This window comes from Lipophrys pholis (genome assembly GCF_963383615.2).
Source record: "Lipophrys pholis genome assembly, chromosome: 14".
Classification (NCBI taxonomy): domain Eukaryota; kingdom Metazoa; phylum Chordata; class Actinopteri; order Blenniiformes; family Blenniidae; genus Lipophrys; species Lipophrys pholis.
In genome coordinates this window covers 8,084,626-8,101,862 of record NC_137633.1, presented here as the reverse complement: position 1 = coordinate 8,101,862, position 17,237 = coordinate 8,084,626, and the positions used below count along the sequence as shown (strand labels likewise).

At 40.1% G+C, this 17,237-nt stretch overlaps 1 protein-coding gene across 1 annotated transcript in view; it reads right to left on the bottom strand.

The window, feature by feature from the left end:
* lrfn5a (leucine rich repeat and fibronectin type III domain containing 5a) overlaps positions 1–17,237 on the bottom strand; it is a 124,459-nt gene that overhangs the window by 83,002 nt on the left and 24,220 nt on the right. Inside the window, exons 2-3 of the mRNA XM_080479742.1 lie at positions 14,771–14,826; positions 7,100–7,153 (exon numbers count right to left, since the gene is read on the bottom strand). The gene's annotated coding sequence lies outside the window, so the exon portion shown is untranslated. The remainder of the gene's footprint in view (positions 1–7,099; positions 7,154–14,770; positions 14,827–17,237) is intronic.

Sequence of the window (17,237 nt, the reverse complement as noted above, 5' to 3'; positions counted from 1 at the left end):
CAGACCTTCTAAGGTGCCACTCTAGTTATTCAAACAGTTTGTGACAAGTGATCATTAATACTCATTAGTTTCAAACAGGTTTATGATCCCTGTTCCATCTTGTATCAGAAAAAAAAAAGGAAATCTTCAAGCTCCTCTTTGGAAAATAAAGCCATAAGAACATTTGTTCTGAAAATCACATTTGTTTAAGTTTATGGGCACGACAATCCATCCAGCAGCATTTCTTTCTGGGTTCAAACTCCGTCTGCCTCTGATATCTTCCTCTTGTAAAGCCTAACTTTGAACAAACTGCTTGTGTTATATTGGGTTAGGCAAGGCCGGGCTGTCTGCCAGACAGAGATGTAATTCCATTGTTAACAGTCATTGTGTCAGGCACGGAGAGCTGTACGCAGGTCGCAGCCTTTACCTCTCTCATTTTCTGAGATGACATTATACTCGCTCGACTTTGCTGCGTGCTCCCGCTCCCTCACTCTCGCGCTGTCATCGAGGTGGACACTGAAAGCATGTGAGGGCAACAGTGACGGCAGCTCTGTGGAAAAGGTACTCCACGAGAAACTTTTACTGCTCTCCGCTGTGTTTATTTATAAATGTTTTTACAATTACAATTTGTTTAACCAAACTGGTGGTGACAACAAGTCATCAGTAGTATTACACTAGTAAATGCAATACTCTTACCATCAGCTGAAGTTAGACCAATTAAGCACACATCTCAGTATTTTTGAGGAAAACAAGTGGAAAGTATTTTCTGTCGAACACATGACGATGGGTCTTTTCGGGTGAAAACATGTGGGATGATATGTTCCGAGTCAGCGTTTGTGTGTTTGGGAGGTTACAATTTGGAAGAAAGCCAAGAAATTTCTCCACATCCGAGATAAATAAAGGGATATCTTATCTCAAGATGGAGCTCGTAAAAGTTCTTCCAGAAATATTAGACCTGGCACGGCGTGGAAACTGGATAAATATGTGCATAGATGTTTATAAATTTTTCCCACCAGTTTATTTTGACTCCGGATCACAGATTGAGCTGGAGGCCATCCTAGAATTTCCAATACGGGATAATAGGTCAGAAAATGGCCTGGAGTGCAACAAATGAAGTGAATTCACAGTAACACATCAGTAGAAACAGCTTAAGATCAAAGATTAACTTGTGACTTTCACAAGAAACTAAACCAAGTTCATGGGAAGAACGAGCTGTGACTGGGCTGGGGAAGGGAAACAGATACACGTACTTCATACTCTCGCTGTCGCAAACTGGCTCAACAAAAATCAACTGTGAGCAAAACTAAATGATTTACAACCGTTCACGCTTGAACTAACTACCAACCAAAACACAAGTCATACACAAGCCTAGTCAGCACTAGCTCATGGAAAAAAAAAAAATAATAAAAAAAAAAAAAACTTCACATAACATGCATAACAAAAAAAGGCAAGTGAGTGCATGGCTTGTGATACAGAGGAAAACCATCATCCAAATGTGTTTCTAAGTAATAAACATTGATTTGAACTGGGCATGAAATTATTGAGGCTTTCAAGGCTTTATAATGACTTGTCCAAGAAAGCTTTCACTTTGAAAGCATTGGTAATTGTTTTGTACCTATGTACAAATTACAAGTAGTGAACCTGAAGTAAAAAAAAAAAAAAAAGTCATTATGTTTGGCCCCACTTGAGAGAATATGCAAACTGCGCACAAAAAATGACCACGATACCATGGCATGGGCGAATAAGATAATATTATGAATTGATAATGATTATAGCAGCATTGACATATATCAACAGTTTTGTGTTGTGCTTCTTCACAGCAGATAGTTTGATTTGTCAGAGTAGAAAAAATAAAAGCCTGAAATGTGTGAATAACACCTTTTCTATCCAGGTGCATACATCATAAGAGTGTGTTGATGAATCCTTGTTCATAGTAAACAACGGTGAGAGCAGAATCTAACTTGTGCCACTAATTTGTGTTTTTTCCAATGATTTAGCAAGCAGTAATATCATTTTCAAAAATCAGCGCAGTTGTAGAAACGACTATCAGTGCTTGTTTCTTTTATGATGATTTTTTTCCCCCCCTATCAATGTTTCATCACAGGAACCCATAATAATTTAAAAAAAATAAATAATTTTCTTTAGGCCACTTTGTGTGTTTCCTCCTGGCTGACAGGCTTAAGTTCCATCACACCGGACGTTTAACTGTCTGTGACCTGCCAACCTCAGGTCTCTCCTCATTTTCTCCGTGGGATTTGCATATGACCTGATCTCGGCCACCCGAGGACGAGCAGACACTTGTCTGGAAACCGCTTTGGCATTATCGCAGCCGTTCACGTCGGGTCAGTGTCGTAACGTAAAGGCAGCACGTCACCTTTCCAGATTACTGAGCTCTCGAGCAAGTTTTGTGCACACACATCTCTGCCCTCTATGTATACGCAACATTAATGCTGACCAGATAAACTGTAAGAGCTTCCGAGAGGCAGTACAGGCATGATGCTGCCACCTCCATGCCCCAATTAGGGAGTGCACCGAAATAGCGCTACACTGATATTAAACAGTGCCCAATTTTATTACTTTTGTGAAAGCGGAACAATCAAGGCAAAGGCAAAGCGTGGGCTGGTAGAGAAGCAAATTACTACAGCCTGCATTAAAATGTTCCCTTAGTAAAGTGTGACAGTCGGCGGGAACCCTGGTTGAAAAAGAAAGACCTTGTATTCAGAGATAAAAACTGTATATTAGTGCTCTCAATATAGTTATATCCCAGGCTCATTTTCTTTCACTGTGACAACCTCTAGAAGAGCAGTTATTTTGATCATTAACTTTTAAAATCACTGTTTGGTGTCCAGCTGTCTTCGCTGTCTCCATGTAGGATTTTTCAAAGTCGCTTCAATGAAAGCTGCCTCCCTGTCTTCAAGACGCAGCGGAAATCATACATAGTACTTTCTCTTTAAAGTAGGTCATTGTGTCCCCGGTTTGTTTTTTCTCTCTCTCATATGCCTTTTGGATTCTCGTCACTAAAAACGTGTCATTTTTCCTGCCCGTGTCTGCCCAGCTTCAAGTATTCAGTGTGACTCCTTTCAGTTATATATTACAGCTCGTGCTCTACTGTCCTACAACTAACAAGTAGAAGCACTAAATTGATAACACTTAGTGTGCTTTCACCCATTTATTTGAGCGCCACGTGAATAATTGTTTTGCTCATGTGTTATTCTCACAGATTTGTGCTCACACCGACAAAACGGCAGCTGCAAACACGACTCTCCAGCTCGGCCAAAACAATGTCACCTTCTGGTGTACTGCAAGGTAAAGATGTCTGGACTGTAACCTTGAATTGAACTGCTTGTGTGTGTGTGTGTGTGTGTGTGTGTGTGTGTGTGTGTGTGTGTGTGTGTGTGTGTTGTATTTCTATGTGCTTATATGCATAACGGTGATTAATCAGAGCAGTACATTAAATGTCAGCCTTGATATGATGCATGAGCACTAGACCCACCCACACACACCCACACACACCCACACACACACACACACACACACACACACACACACACACACACACACACACACACACACACACACACACACACAACACCATGTATCATAAATTTTATGGGAATAATAAATGAACTCTGTCTTAATTGGGAGCTTAGTGCATGAGCATCATGTTGTACATCTAATTACCGGATTGTGCTAGAACTCCTTGCTTTGCATGAAGCCTATAGTCGCATACACAAGCTCCGAGTCATACTGCATCTCCAGACCCAGTGGAGTCAACATAAAGTCATAGTTTAAGCTCATTTTAAACCCTTGCGCAAAATGCAGCCACAGCGGAATGTTATTTAGTAATCACTTCACAATTACTTCAGTGTAAACAACTGAGCGTGCACCATTATAACTTATAACTAATCTGTTTGCTCAGTCAAGCTTCAATCAATGTGCATTCATTTATAAATGTAAGTACACTCTGAGAATTTATTTTTATTTATTTTTTTAATTCGCTCTGCACCGGAGCTTATCGATTAACTAGGCATGATCAAACAAGTGGTCTATACAATACATGTTTTATTCAGATTTACATTTTTAAAAAGCTCTACATGCGCATTACAGGAGAGGCTGTGGATAAATTACCACCCTGAAAATGTGAACATTTAAAAGACAATATCAGAACGCCTTTTTTTCCCAGGTTCGATAGACCTGTTCAAGGATCACTGTCCTGAAAATGTTATGACCTTGCAAATATATATACTTTTTATACTAAACAAATGAATAGTTGCAAAATTATTGTATTTACTTTTGCTTATAACATTTTAACACATCAACTCAGTCAATGGCCTTTCTTTGCTTTTATAATCCTCTATATTGTAGAAACCAAACTGCATGAATGACAACCCTAAACAAAACACATTGCCAAAGGTTGAGTTTGACTTTGATGCCCTTGGTTGTGGAGTTTTGTGAAAGTTGTGGTACCCAGCAAACTATCATTGTGAAGATAAGTGACCAACAAATCATTAGTCCATTATTATCAGCACATGGATGATTATTAATCTGGAAAATTCAAAGTCAAAGGATACCAAAGGCTACCATGGCAAATAATGTTCGTCCATTATAGGGATAGTGCAGAAACTCCAACCAGAACACAAGCGGCCTGGATTCAAATGAGGACTTTCTTATTTGTGAGTCACTAGTGTTAACCACTGCCATAAATGTGTCAATGTGCCCACTATTATAATAATAATAATAATAATAATAATAATAATAATAATAATAATAATAATAATAATAATAATAATAATAATAATAATAATAATAATGATAATAATAGTCAGATGCCTGATTTTAGTATTAAATAAGTTTGAACACATCATGACCTCCTACTTTTTAAAACCCTCCTTTGTTTCCATGCATCCTTATTTACATGCAGCCCTAACACACGCAAATTGTGCCAGTCCAGAGAGCTGTAAGTCTGTACACTTGAAGACTTTCTGTGATTCAGCATTCCATATTAGATGGAATGTAATCACACAGAAGCCCAAAACGGATCATTGTGCAGAATTGAAAACGAATCAGCGTGATAATGAGAAAAGGTGAGCGGGAGTGAAAACGAGCAATCCTTGGCTCCATCTTGTTTTCCGACACCGTGTCTCACAGCTAATTGGCAGAAACATTTTACCACCTCTCCAGTGGCACCTTGTCACAATTGTGCTTCCTCAATAAATTCTAGCATGAGAGAATCTGATTTTGTTCACCCTAAGACCCTATTATAACACAGCTGCAGCCGAGGAGAATTGCTGCAGCAGGACACCTCCTGTGCAACATAATCATTTCTGAAAAGCCCAGCATGTCTGAATGGAAAATTCATTTGACGTAGATCCAATTCTTTTTAGTACGTTATCATTACAGGCACGTATTTAATGTGGTTTAGCTTCGTCATCCTTAAAGCAAAATAAGAAAGCTTCTTTGAAGGCACATTTTTAATGGGGAAAATTCACAACTAACCAAAACCCTTGGACAATCAGCAGAATTAGGAATAATTCTTTTACTCTGCTTCCACCAATTCATGAGCCTTTCAGTCTGACAATATACTCAGAAAGTTTCTTTAAAATTTCTGGAACAGTTACTAACGTATAGTTTCATATTTCTCACAGTATCCGTACCAAAGGTATCAGGTGTGTCACATTCACCGCTTCACATCTTCACATTTTTCTCCTGACAAAATTCTAAAGAAACTTTTCACACTGGCCTGTCTTTGGGCAACCACGCTGAGTTTTGGGATCAAGTACAGTGCGACAGGATACATGCGAACACGCCACTCTGTCGCGGACAAAAACAGACCAGACCAACCTGAAGAGGTTGTTTTTGGAGCAGCTCCAGTAAAACTATTGTAAAGTGTGATTGTGGTGTCAAAAAAATGCACTGAGGTGTGAGCCAATTGCACTGCTCAAAAGTTTGAGGTAAAATTGTTTGCACAGTCTGATGAATTGTGATCAAACATGGGGAAAGAAAATGCCCAAAAGCTATGGCTATAAAACCTGATTCAATGACTTGATTTTTTGTCAACTTCACAAACACAACAACCTGTAGGAATAGTGTTATATCTGCTGTGTTAAGTAAACAAGGCCAAAGGCCCAGGGATTGTACAGGGGTGTATGAAACAGACTTAAGCACTGGATAAAATAGGAAATCATGGTGCAAAATAGGAAAATGTGCTTCCATGAGTTGCACAACATAGCAACTAAAGGATACTCCGATTGTAGCAACATAACAATGCTATTTCCCATAAAGCCATGTTTGAGTCGTCCTTGAAACACGATGCGTCCGGTGTCATCATGCTCATTAGTCATGGAAATGTAGTACAGTCTTTAAGACCAGACTGGAAAAAGTAGATGTGAAAGCAGAACGAACAAACTACAAAGTGTAAATCTACATTTTGGTTCGTAACAAATACACTTCATGGTTAATCAATATTCATAATATTTATAGCCATATACAGTAGCCAAGGCACGACTATAGAGAAAACAAACCAGGTATGTTTGAAAAGTTCAAGCTGAGAGCTGATAACACCAATAGAGCAAAAAGCATTGTACAGAACTATTAATACTATAATCTGAACAAAGTTATCTGTTATGATGCAATACATGAGGACAATAAAATGTCTGCTTTATTTTGTATTATTTTATCAAACTTTCACATTATAACATTAGGCAATATTATTTTCTCAACTATTCCTTATAGGCAGTATAACGCAAATAGAGAGAACAGTATAAGGGCGTGTAACGTCCTCTCAGTGGATGTGTGTGTTTGAAGTGTAAAAACACTTCCCCGAGTCACATCACTTCCAAAATCCATTGACAGATTTACCAAAATTCCCTCTGTCAGCAGAAACAGAGGAGTGAGTTGGAAGGCTTTAACCAAACATAGACATCAGCCCTGGTTTTGCAGTCTGCTGCTATCACAGAACTGATTTTCTAAACCTGAGAGCCAATCTTAGAGTAATCAGTCTAAAACGTGGCCGCAGTCCGCCACATTCCATGATTGTCCAATGCAGTGATGGCATTCACTTGGACTGGCAAATATCAATATGATTTTATCATCATGTAAAAGCATAAAGAAGAATACTTACAGCAGAGGTGACAACTTCCATCCTGGAGGCATCCAACTGGGGACCAGGCTGTATCTGTAATTAAAAAAAAAAAGAAGAAAAAAAAAACCCCACATCTGTTATTTTTACAATCTTTAACACAAACGTTGCTCATGCTACTGTGAGGCACATCAATATTGTCCTTCATTTACATTGCTTTGAACAATTCCAATACATTAGATCACCGTTATGAGTCTCAAACATCCTTTCAAAATGTTTTTTTTTAGGTTCCCGGTTGTTGATTATGATGAAGAAAGAGAAGAACACTTACTAATTGTCTAAGTTCCAGGAAATTGTCTGTCATGCATAAATTCCTGGGTTGTTTATTATGGAAACGCTATTTCATTAAATTAAGTTTCACAATAGTGCATTGTCTGCATAAACAAGTGGCCAACTTTGGGAACTAATACTATGTGTTCTGACAAACATTTCAGTGCAAAGCACTCACCAACAAGACTGTACGTCACATGAAACAAGCAAAGGGATATATATGCAAAGCAGGTCTGATATTAGGCCTTTCCAGTGGGAGGACATGTTCTGTTATCTGATTTCTGAATGACATGGTGAGGACCGTACAAGCGTTTCAACTATGCTCTTTACGGTTTGGCTCAGTAGGAAGACAGAAACTACAGCTTCTCCGTGTGTTGGATGAAGAAAAGGTGATTCCAGCCCTACACCAACTACTGATATAGATCAGTAATTTCAGGTGTGGCATGTCTTGTCTGAATCCTTTATGTCTCAGTTTAGGATCGTAGGTGTCGTAATGGATATGGTTGCCTGATCTCGTCTGGTCTTGTGTCACTGTCTCAGGTTTCTCATCTGCTTAAACTGGTCTGCCTCGTCTCCTCTGGAGTTATGTTGTAGTCTGATTGTTTTGCCCAGAAAAACTGGTCCTAAATCTTAGTGTTGGATTTGTTTTATATCTCCATGTTTCATTGTACAATACATTTGTGCGTGTGCGCCTCCATACGTCCACCCCCCTCTAATGTGCCTCACCTATTTCTCATCGACAGCCTCACATTTGCTCTGTCTGGATGTCACCAGTTATTTGTGTTGTTTCGTCTTATGTCCTTGTAAGTCACGTCCTCTGAGTCATCCTTCTCTTGTCTGCAATTCCTTGACTAGTTTTGTTTTATTTGTCGCCGGCTTTATTTTAAAATCCCAGCGGAGAGTTTTTTTCTTTCCAGCCATGTGTTGAACCCTCAGTCCTGTGTCTGTTATCACATATCTATTCATGTGTCCTGAGACATTCAGCTATGTCTCTTATCTGCCTAGTTTCATGACAGATATTCCAAAAAAAGATCTGTGAGGGCATTATGAAGGCTCCAGGTTTGATCAACAGACTTGGAACTGAATTTGCATTTGATCACATTTGATCAAGATCAAACTCACTTCAATACGAGAACCGGGAGGAGGCTGTCGCAACCATATTCTGCAGCAGCCTGCAAACCTTTGAGCAACATCTTCCTGTGGATTTACTTTGCCCTTTCTTGTTTCTTTTCACGGCTTCTAGTAAGACCAGTCGGTCGGGAAAGAAGCGCTAAAAGCCCCTGATGCAACAGTGATAGTTGGTTGGATGCGTGTGTGTGTGTGTGTGTGTGTGTGTGTGTGTGTGTGTGTGTGTGTGTGTCACACTGCCGCTCTCTGGGCATGCCAGACATCATGGCTGATATTCTTTTGACTCAAATGTGCCCGTGAAGTGTTGTTTTTTTTTTATGTCATGCAAGCTGTGACCTGGTGGACAGTGGTTTAAACCACCGATTCACATCAAGACAGTTGAGGTAAGCAGCTTGAAGTCGGTGTGAATTTGTTTGTTTGGATTGATTTCAATAAGGGAGGATAGAAAGACAGCAAAGGGAGAAAGTGAGAAGAGTGCTTAGTTTTAGAGGCTTTACCGGGTGATTGATTATGTTGTTAATGAGCCTGTATTATGACACCTGTCAACTTTAAAGTCACAGCATAATATATAACTCTTCTTTATCCCCATTTACCTCCAATTTATCAATTAGGAATGGTGCTCAATGGTTACAGGCAAAATTCACTTTTGCATTTACCGGCTAGTGTGACCAAGTAACCTCACATAGTCAGTGTGGTTCTTTTTATAGATTTAAAGGGCATTAACATTCTCTTTTCTCCATCTCTCCAGGATGTTGTAATGGGCAGAAAGAAAAGTCTCCTCTTCAGGAGGCCCAGAGCGAGACATTTTAACAAGGTGCTGTGATGCTGGTAAGACTGGAAATAGGTGTGAAAGTCATGCAGGATCTTCATGGAGCAGGCAGAGTAAAATCTGAGCGGTGAAGTGTGTGCAACTGTGAGCGAATGTGAGACACGACTTTCACCAGACAAGAACACAGCACTGCTCAGCAAACACCTCCTTTGAACAAGCGACAGTGAAAGTGACAGTTGATGTCGCAGTCCAGCAAAAAAGTACGCGAGAGGACTTATGTGTTGCAGTTTGTGAAGAGGCAACTGGTATTTTGTGTGAGGTATATACACTATGAATGAAAATGATCAGGTTGTGGAGGCCAATTTCAAGGTTGGATTTACAACTTTGAGAATACATCCCTGAAATTTCCATCCCTTTTAAAAAGTTTGGCAAATGATGTGCTTACGGTGGCTAAATGAGAAACAAGTCTTTATCTGTAAACAACATTATTTCTACTTTTATTATCACTACGACAAATAACTTTTAAAAATGTAGCATAAAAGTAATCCACTGTAGTTTATAAATAAGAGGTGTTGACTTCAACAAAAATCGGATACAGTATTTGAAAGTGTCTTTTCATAATGGTTCTGTTTAATTTTACTCATTTACCCAATTACATTTTTGCATATGACAATGCATTTGAATGGTCACAGGATGTTCTTACATTGAATGTGTAATTTTCCTGTTTGGCAAATGACCACAATGCAAATTTTTAATATTAGCGTCTTGATACAAATCCACTGATTTAATGATTTTGATGCTTTCTCTCCCATTTAGCATATGTCCATGTGGCTTTGTGGATGTGCGATAGTTAAGTAGTGACACACAACAAAAGATTAAAGGGAAAGTCACTCTCGATGAATGCGATTTCAAAACTCTGCATGAAAGATCAAATATCTATTTGTGAATCACTTGCATGAAACTCAGAAGTGCCGTAGATTCAATTAACATCATGATCTCCACACAATTTCATACCAAATGCAAACAAAAGGCATTAGTAAGTTGTCGGACGCAAAACGTTGGCGTAATCCATAGTAATGCAAGGCTTCAATTAGAAGGGTAACAGTAAAAACAACCTTCAGCTGCACTGTATCGCTTAGATATTAGGAAATATTATCCATTTCATGAATGTGAGAGCGTTTTAATTCCTTTGCAGAGAACAGAAATTGAGAACATTTTGCCATGGTTGTAATCACTAGAAGCTTCAGTAAATTAGGCTCCTGTCTCTTTATTGAAGAGCCTAATAGTCAGGAAAATGTAGCTTTGCTTTTTTTGTGTGTGTGTGTGTGTGTGTGTGTGTGTGTGTGTGTGTGTGTGTGTGTGTGTGTGTGTGTGTGTGTGTGTGTGTGTGTGTGTGTGTGTGTGTGTGTGTGTGTGTGTGTGTGTGTGTGCTGGGTTTTTTTCTCTCCTGAATTTGCATGCATGCCAGTGAGCACCGATTCCCCTTGTCTCATGCTGAAACATCTCAATTATGCCTCCTCACTCATGTCTTTTCCCCTGTGTGTGTGCTTGTCCGTGTGTGTGTGTGTGCGTGCGTGTGTGTGTGTCTGTGCTTGATGTTATGGGGGATCCATTATGTCCCTAGTTTGTCAAGGAACACAGTGGAAGGGCTCAGTGCCAAGACTGTGCGCTATCAAATACGTGTGTGTGTGTGTGTGTGTGTGTGTGTGTGTGTGTGTGTGTGTGTGTGTGTGTGTGTGTGTGTGTGTGTGTGTGTGTGTGTGTGTGTGTGTGTCAGTCAATAGCTAATGTATTCAGAGTAAAGCATTGGGAATAGCAGGAAGGCAATTTGTTGCTCTCTATCACATTTCCCCCCAAATCATAATGAAATCATCAGTTAGAAGCATATTTAATAATTTATTCTCACAAAGGAGGTAACAAACTGCCATGTGCTTGTATTTACATGTATGAATGAAAAGCGGGACTGCTTGTCACTCTCTTTTGCCTCTGGTGCGTCTGATGCTCTCGTCACTCCCACCAAGGAAAGCAAGTAAGAGCAAAACGACTGGAACACGGCTGAGCTTTCCGTTCTGCCACTGACATCATTACACCTCAAATGAAGAGGCTTGCTGGCAAAGGTAACCCACAGCCATATTCCCATTAGCAAACAGTCAAACACTTGCACACAGCAGGGGCATTTAGTGAATTGGCTGTGAGGCTGCTCCCAGCTTGCCCACTGTGAGCTGAATTGAGCTGTACAAATAGCATTTAGATGGTCAAACCAATGCAATTGTGTGTGTGTGTGTGTGTGTGTGTGTGTGTGTGTGTGTGTGTGTGTGTGTGTGTGTGTGTGTGTGTGTGTGTGTGTGTGTGTGTGTGTGTGTGTGTGTGTGTGTGTGTGTGTGTGTGTGTGTGTGTGTGTGTGAGAGTGGCGAGGCTTAATGTCTTTTGGATTGAGACAAATATGATGCTGTAGTGTTGACTACTGAGGAGCCAAGAGGGAAAAGTGTTGAGAGAAAATAAGGGAGATGAGTGTTGCAAGAGAAGGTTAAAGGAGTGTTGTCTAATTGCAACGGCTCATAATCTCAGTAATCAGTTAAGATTTTTGGCTGGCTGCCTTTCTAATTTTCTATTTGATGTTCCAGTTTTCATTTTGTAATGATGTGACTGGAATTTTGGAAAGCAGTGTCTCAATCATCCTTTCACTGAAGCCACATAAAAGCTGTACACATATATGAGCAAACAGGACCTTTGTTGTCTGTTTTGGTGCATTTAACTTTAGATTTTACAGATTTTAATTGGGCAATACATAAAATGAGTTAAGGTATGCTAAATAATTTCATGTTTTTCACTTCCATTACTGCCATTTTCTCGTCACTTCAATTGATTTGAAGACTTATTTGTTTTGCTGCTCCTCCCATTGTGCAGCCTCCCTCTTACACTTTAGTTTGTCCTTTCGTTCTCTTATTGAGTAATGCACATTGTCGCTTTTTATATTGCAACCATGGCTGTGCAGCTTCTCCTCTGAAATCCATCTTTCCACCCACCTCACCCAAAAATGACTTCACCATTTTCCTCTTCTCAGTAACTCTTTTTTTTTTTTTTTTAAATATCCTTTCCTCATACAACCTTCCTGAGTTACCTGCTCCCTCCTCCCTCAGGAGCCTAACAAGCACTATCCTCTTTACCTCTTTCACACTTTCTTCTCCCCGGTTTCCTGCCTTGTTGTTCGCTTCCTTTTGTCCCCGCAGTTCTCCTTTCAATTACCCTGTCTGGACAACATCTGGCAGCCTGACCGCGGCGTCTGTGGGTGCGGGTGTGCTCGTGGCGTTTGTTCCTGACCAGGTGTCTTGGCTGTGTTAGTCATGGACTCTTGTCATTTCTAACCGAACAGCTGCGGACGGATAACAAGTAGCTCGATTCCCCGCAGGTTTGGAGACAAATGAGGAACGCCGTCACATTATTCAGTCCGGACCTCTGCAGTGACACCCCGGGTTCCAGCAAAAGCACATTGCCACACGTTAGCAAATCAGCACCACCTTATCCAATCTCCTGTCTGTCTGGCTGTCTGTCTAAAAAAAGGCTGTTCGACTTATATAGTAGGTAAACTCTAAGAAATATAATCATTTGAAAAAGACATCAGCATTTGGAGTATATGTTTCTGTGAGCTGTAAGATCGGCACAGCCTTGCTCAAGAACCCACAATAATGACCCAGTGACAGTGGGATTCAAATATCCGGTGAACTGAGATTTCACCAGAAAATCAAATTTTTCAAGGGATCAGCAAAATAACATACAAACCCTGAATTCTATCCAAACACTCTGAGTTCTGTTAATTTAGCTTGAAGATCGCAAGGACACCCAGCATCGCCTTCCGAGTATGCAGTAAATCCACCAGGTCATTATGGAGACGGTGTGAAAATCATGAAAGTTGCTCTCAGAACAGGCCTGCCTTCTCGCTACTACTGCATCAACACATCATGGCAAAAGGAGAAACGGCAGTCTGAATATTCTATTTTATCTTGTGTATGTGTTTTTTTCTCATGAATCCTCTCTCAGAGTGATTAAAGTCATTTTACCAACTGTCCAAGCAAAAAACACCATAACTAAATAATTTGAATAAATGCAAACCTACTTCAGTTATTCTAAATTGATCGTCTGACTTGAAATACATTTCATTGCCTACTGCTGTAGACTTTGCTTTATGGATGGCGGCTTTTGGGTGTTTAGGCATTTAAAAAGCATTTCTCGATATGGGTTTCTCAGAGAATTCCTATTTAAAGTGTATCCGTTTTAATATTCATGGTATTGTACAAGCATTTCACAATTTTTTTTTTTTTACCTTTCTACCCTTGCACCCAGTTCTCAACTTATGTGTTAATGAAATGATGGACGGACGGATGGATGGACGGACGGACGGACGGACGGACGGACGGACGGACGGACGGATGGATGGATGAAGACATGCACACGCCCATCATTTCCCCTCCACCAAATTGACACTTTGTATTAATATATAAATACATTTGTATTCATATTTTAAGTTGCAATGATATTATAACCGAAACCTTGAGGGTTCGTCATGATTTCACTGGGTCCCACACATTCTCATTATTTGATTCATTCCTTCACACTTTCCGGGTCACCTGGTTTTCCCAAGAGGACCACAGGTCTACTTGTAGGCTACAGAATACCTCGGAGCAGACTTTCACAACCTATATTTGTCCTTCACCGGGAACCCATTAAAAGGGAAGAGTACAACAATCATCAAGCTTGAAGACCTTGTATCTTTCTGTATTTTCTCTGGAACCCAGATTTCTACTTTTCCATTAGAAAGTTGTTGTAATCTTTGTAGTAAATTGACTTCCCCTTCAACATGCAATATGCCTCCACACATTCCGGGCGAGTCGGGGCTCAGTGTCCTTCCAAAGGAAACTTCAACACTTGTATGGGAAAGAGGTGTATCAAACTACCAACTTGAGATTGGAAGATGAGCCAATCTACTAACTGAGCAACAGATGTGTACTAGATTCAACATAGATATGCACTTTGCAGCAGTTACAGTAAAACTCTCAAATACTATAGGTTAGTTTCTCATGACTTTACTAATAAAACACTATCTACCATCAGACAGTCTTCTCTTGTATATACTTCATTACTTTCATTCAGCAAAACGTTCAATATTGTGTGTTAATCATTGGAAGACATCTAATTTGGGTTTTGAGTTTTCAATTTGGCTTTTCCTTTTCTGATTCTGCAGTCAACAGTGGTAGTATCGCTCTAATAATGTGGCCTGTGCCTGGATGTAATACTTTGACAAATGACTGTTTGTGTCCATTTATCAGGCAGCAAACAGGAGCGGCACTGCAATCTCACTTGCAAAGAGCATCCCCTCTATGCAGAAACCTTGTTGGCTTTCTGAGCTGAAACCAAGCTGATTCTTCCTCCCCTGACATTTCTTCATCCTGCATCGCTGCTTGCAAAGCCTGCTCAACATAAATAATTACCTCATTGTAGTCCTGTGGAGCCCGCCCTCCCCAGTCACTGTCTGCCAGCTGTGGAGCTGATGGTTGGGGGAAGAAATGGAGAAAGAAGATTAGGAAACCTGATATTAAACTTCTTACAGGGTCTTTTTAAAGCCTCTTAGTCTCTATCTCTCTCCCTCTCTCTCTCCCTCTCATCCTCTTACTTCACCTTTCTCCCTTCTTCTCTCGGACTATTGAATAAATGATGAAATTCAATCTGACTCTGCAATCACTCTAGTATTTTGATTCTCTCTCTATGGCTCTGCCTTGCGTTCTTTTCCCTGCTACGGGAAAAGAATGAGATTTCAAAGGTTTCCATGTGATTGTTTATCCTATACGCCTCTCTAATCTCACTCCTCTCTTTTATAATCTTTAGTCTTTTTTCCTGGGAGCTGCTACAGAAGCACAATTGAACATTTTGAAATAAAAATCCCTTGATATATAGGACTCAGTAACTTTTCATCTGTCTCCATCACAGGCCTGTTTGCAGCCGATATATCATCTTCACTAACGTGGTAAAGTCCTATTGCTGCACAGCTACGGTGTCAGTCGAGCTGCAATTCAGTGATGTAAGTTATAGGAAAGCAGGGTCAGTGTCTCTTTTTAAAGTCTTTTTTTCTCAGAATCTCCGAATGCAAGTAGAGCGCCGCTGAAGAAGGCACTACGCCCTCAGAGGTCTGTCTTCAGGAGAGGGTAACGCCGTTCCTTCCACAACAATAGCCTCCCACTAAGTAAGCTCGGCTATTCATTAGTCGAGCCGGGTGAATCACATGCCAAACCCAGCAACCAATCACACACCGAATGCAGACGATTCTGCTTGCATCTTCAGCCTAGTGACCACTCTTACATCACCCATGTACTGTTTTTTTTTTCTCTGGCAAAACAAATGCACAAAACAGACTCCACTATTTAGAAAAATGTAAGTTTTTAATAGTGCCTCTTTTTACTATATAAACTTTCACATCTGTACTTAATTACTCAGAATTAAGTTGTAATGAAGTTCTGTGAGGTAAAGCGCAAATCATTGGGTTACAGAAGCTGCAATAAGTTGATGACTAGAGAGTGGACCTCAGTATGAACAGTCTTTTATCCAAAGACTTGCATATGGTTGATTAAAAGGTAAAACTGTCTCTCTGTGTCAGTATATATCCTGCTTTTTGCCCTTTGTCTCCTGGTAATGGCTCGTGTCATGCGTGACCCTAATCTGGGTGAAGTGGGTATAAAAAGGCAGACGGATGAGTGGAACCGTTGTAAACTTACATCAATAGAGACCGAGATGGAACTGTTTTGTTTTTTTTAAAGCAACTTCAGTTTCCTCCTACAATACGAAGACATGCTTAGGTTTCACCTTAGGTTCATTGTTGGATCTAAATTATCCATAGGTGTGAACGTGTACAGTAGTGGTTCAGCAATCTTTCGAGGATGCACCTTGTCTCTTGCATAATGGCAGCTGCTCGCGACCCCACTCGGCATAAAGCAGGTGTACATGATGAATGGGTGGTATTTGCACAACCTATATAAGTCGATGAAGATGCATTAGGCTTTAAGTGTTGAGGAACAAAGATCTAGCACACGCAACTATGAATACCTTGATCAACGACTGGGCAGACTGCCTTTACAATCATACTTGTGTCGATCTTCAATACCTGAAGGTATTTCAGTTTGGTGAGCTCCCAGCTACGACAGCCACGAGGTAGGCTCTTTGAAGTAGTTTCTATTTTTTTTTTTCACAGACCTATAATGTATGATTTGAAAAGAGTAAGTGAAAATATGCCTTTTCACACTCTCCACTCTGATCTTGGGAGTCATTGCCAAAGAGATCTAAAGCAACAGGCGTCCATACTCATCAATAAATTCAAACGTATCGTTAGTAATATGCTGAATATTGTTGTTGTTGCTTTTCTTATGATTTGCATGTACAATTATCAGTACGGCGTTGTTTGGTAGTTGTATGCATGTTTTGTGGGATCTACACAACTGTATTGGCTACAACTGTGGCTCGATCTCTTCAAGAGACGTCCTAACCACTGCAAGACGTCTTGTTAAAAGAAAAGGTAAACTAAACTTGAATATCGTATCCTACATTTAGATGCATTATGAATCCATGTGGTATTATATAGTTTATTTCAGTATCCGAATGTGTCGACTGAGGCAACACTTCCGCAGCTACATATTACCAATACAAAAAACATTAATTATGCAATACTTCAATACATAGCACCACAGGAAAGTGGTCTAACGGGGGATGATAGTTCCTGATGCTCAGCTGCTGTGAGTTAATTTTATGTAAAAACACATTTCCAATTAAATAAACACATACAGCTAATTTCCGCCACATGCTCCAGGCCCAGTTAGCCCAGCTATGGAGCTCCTGACGCACTGCAGTGCAGATCACAACAACTGTGTGCAGCTGATAAAGCACCCTGCACTTAGCAGTAACTAGTTTCAT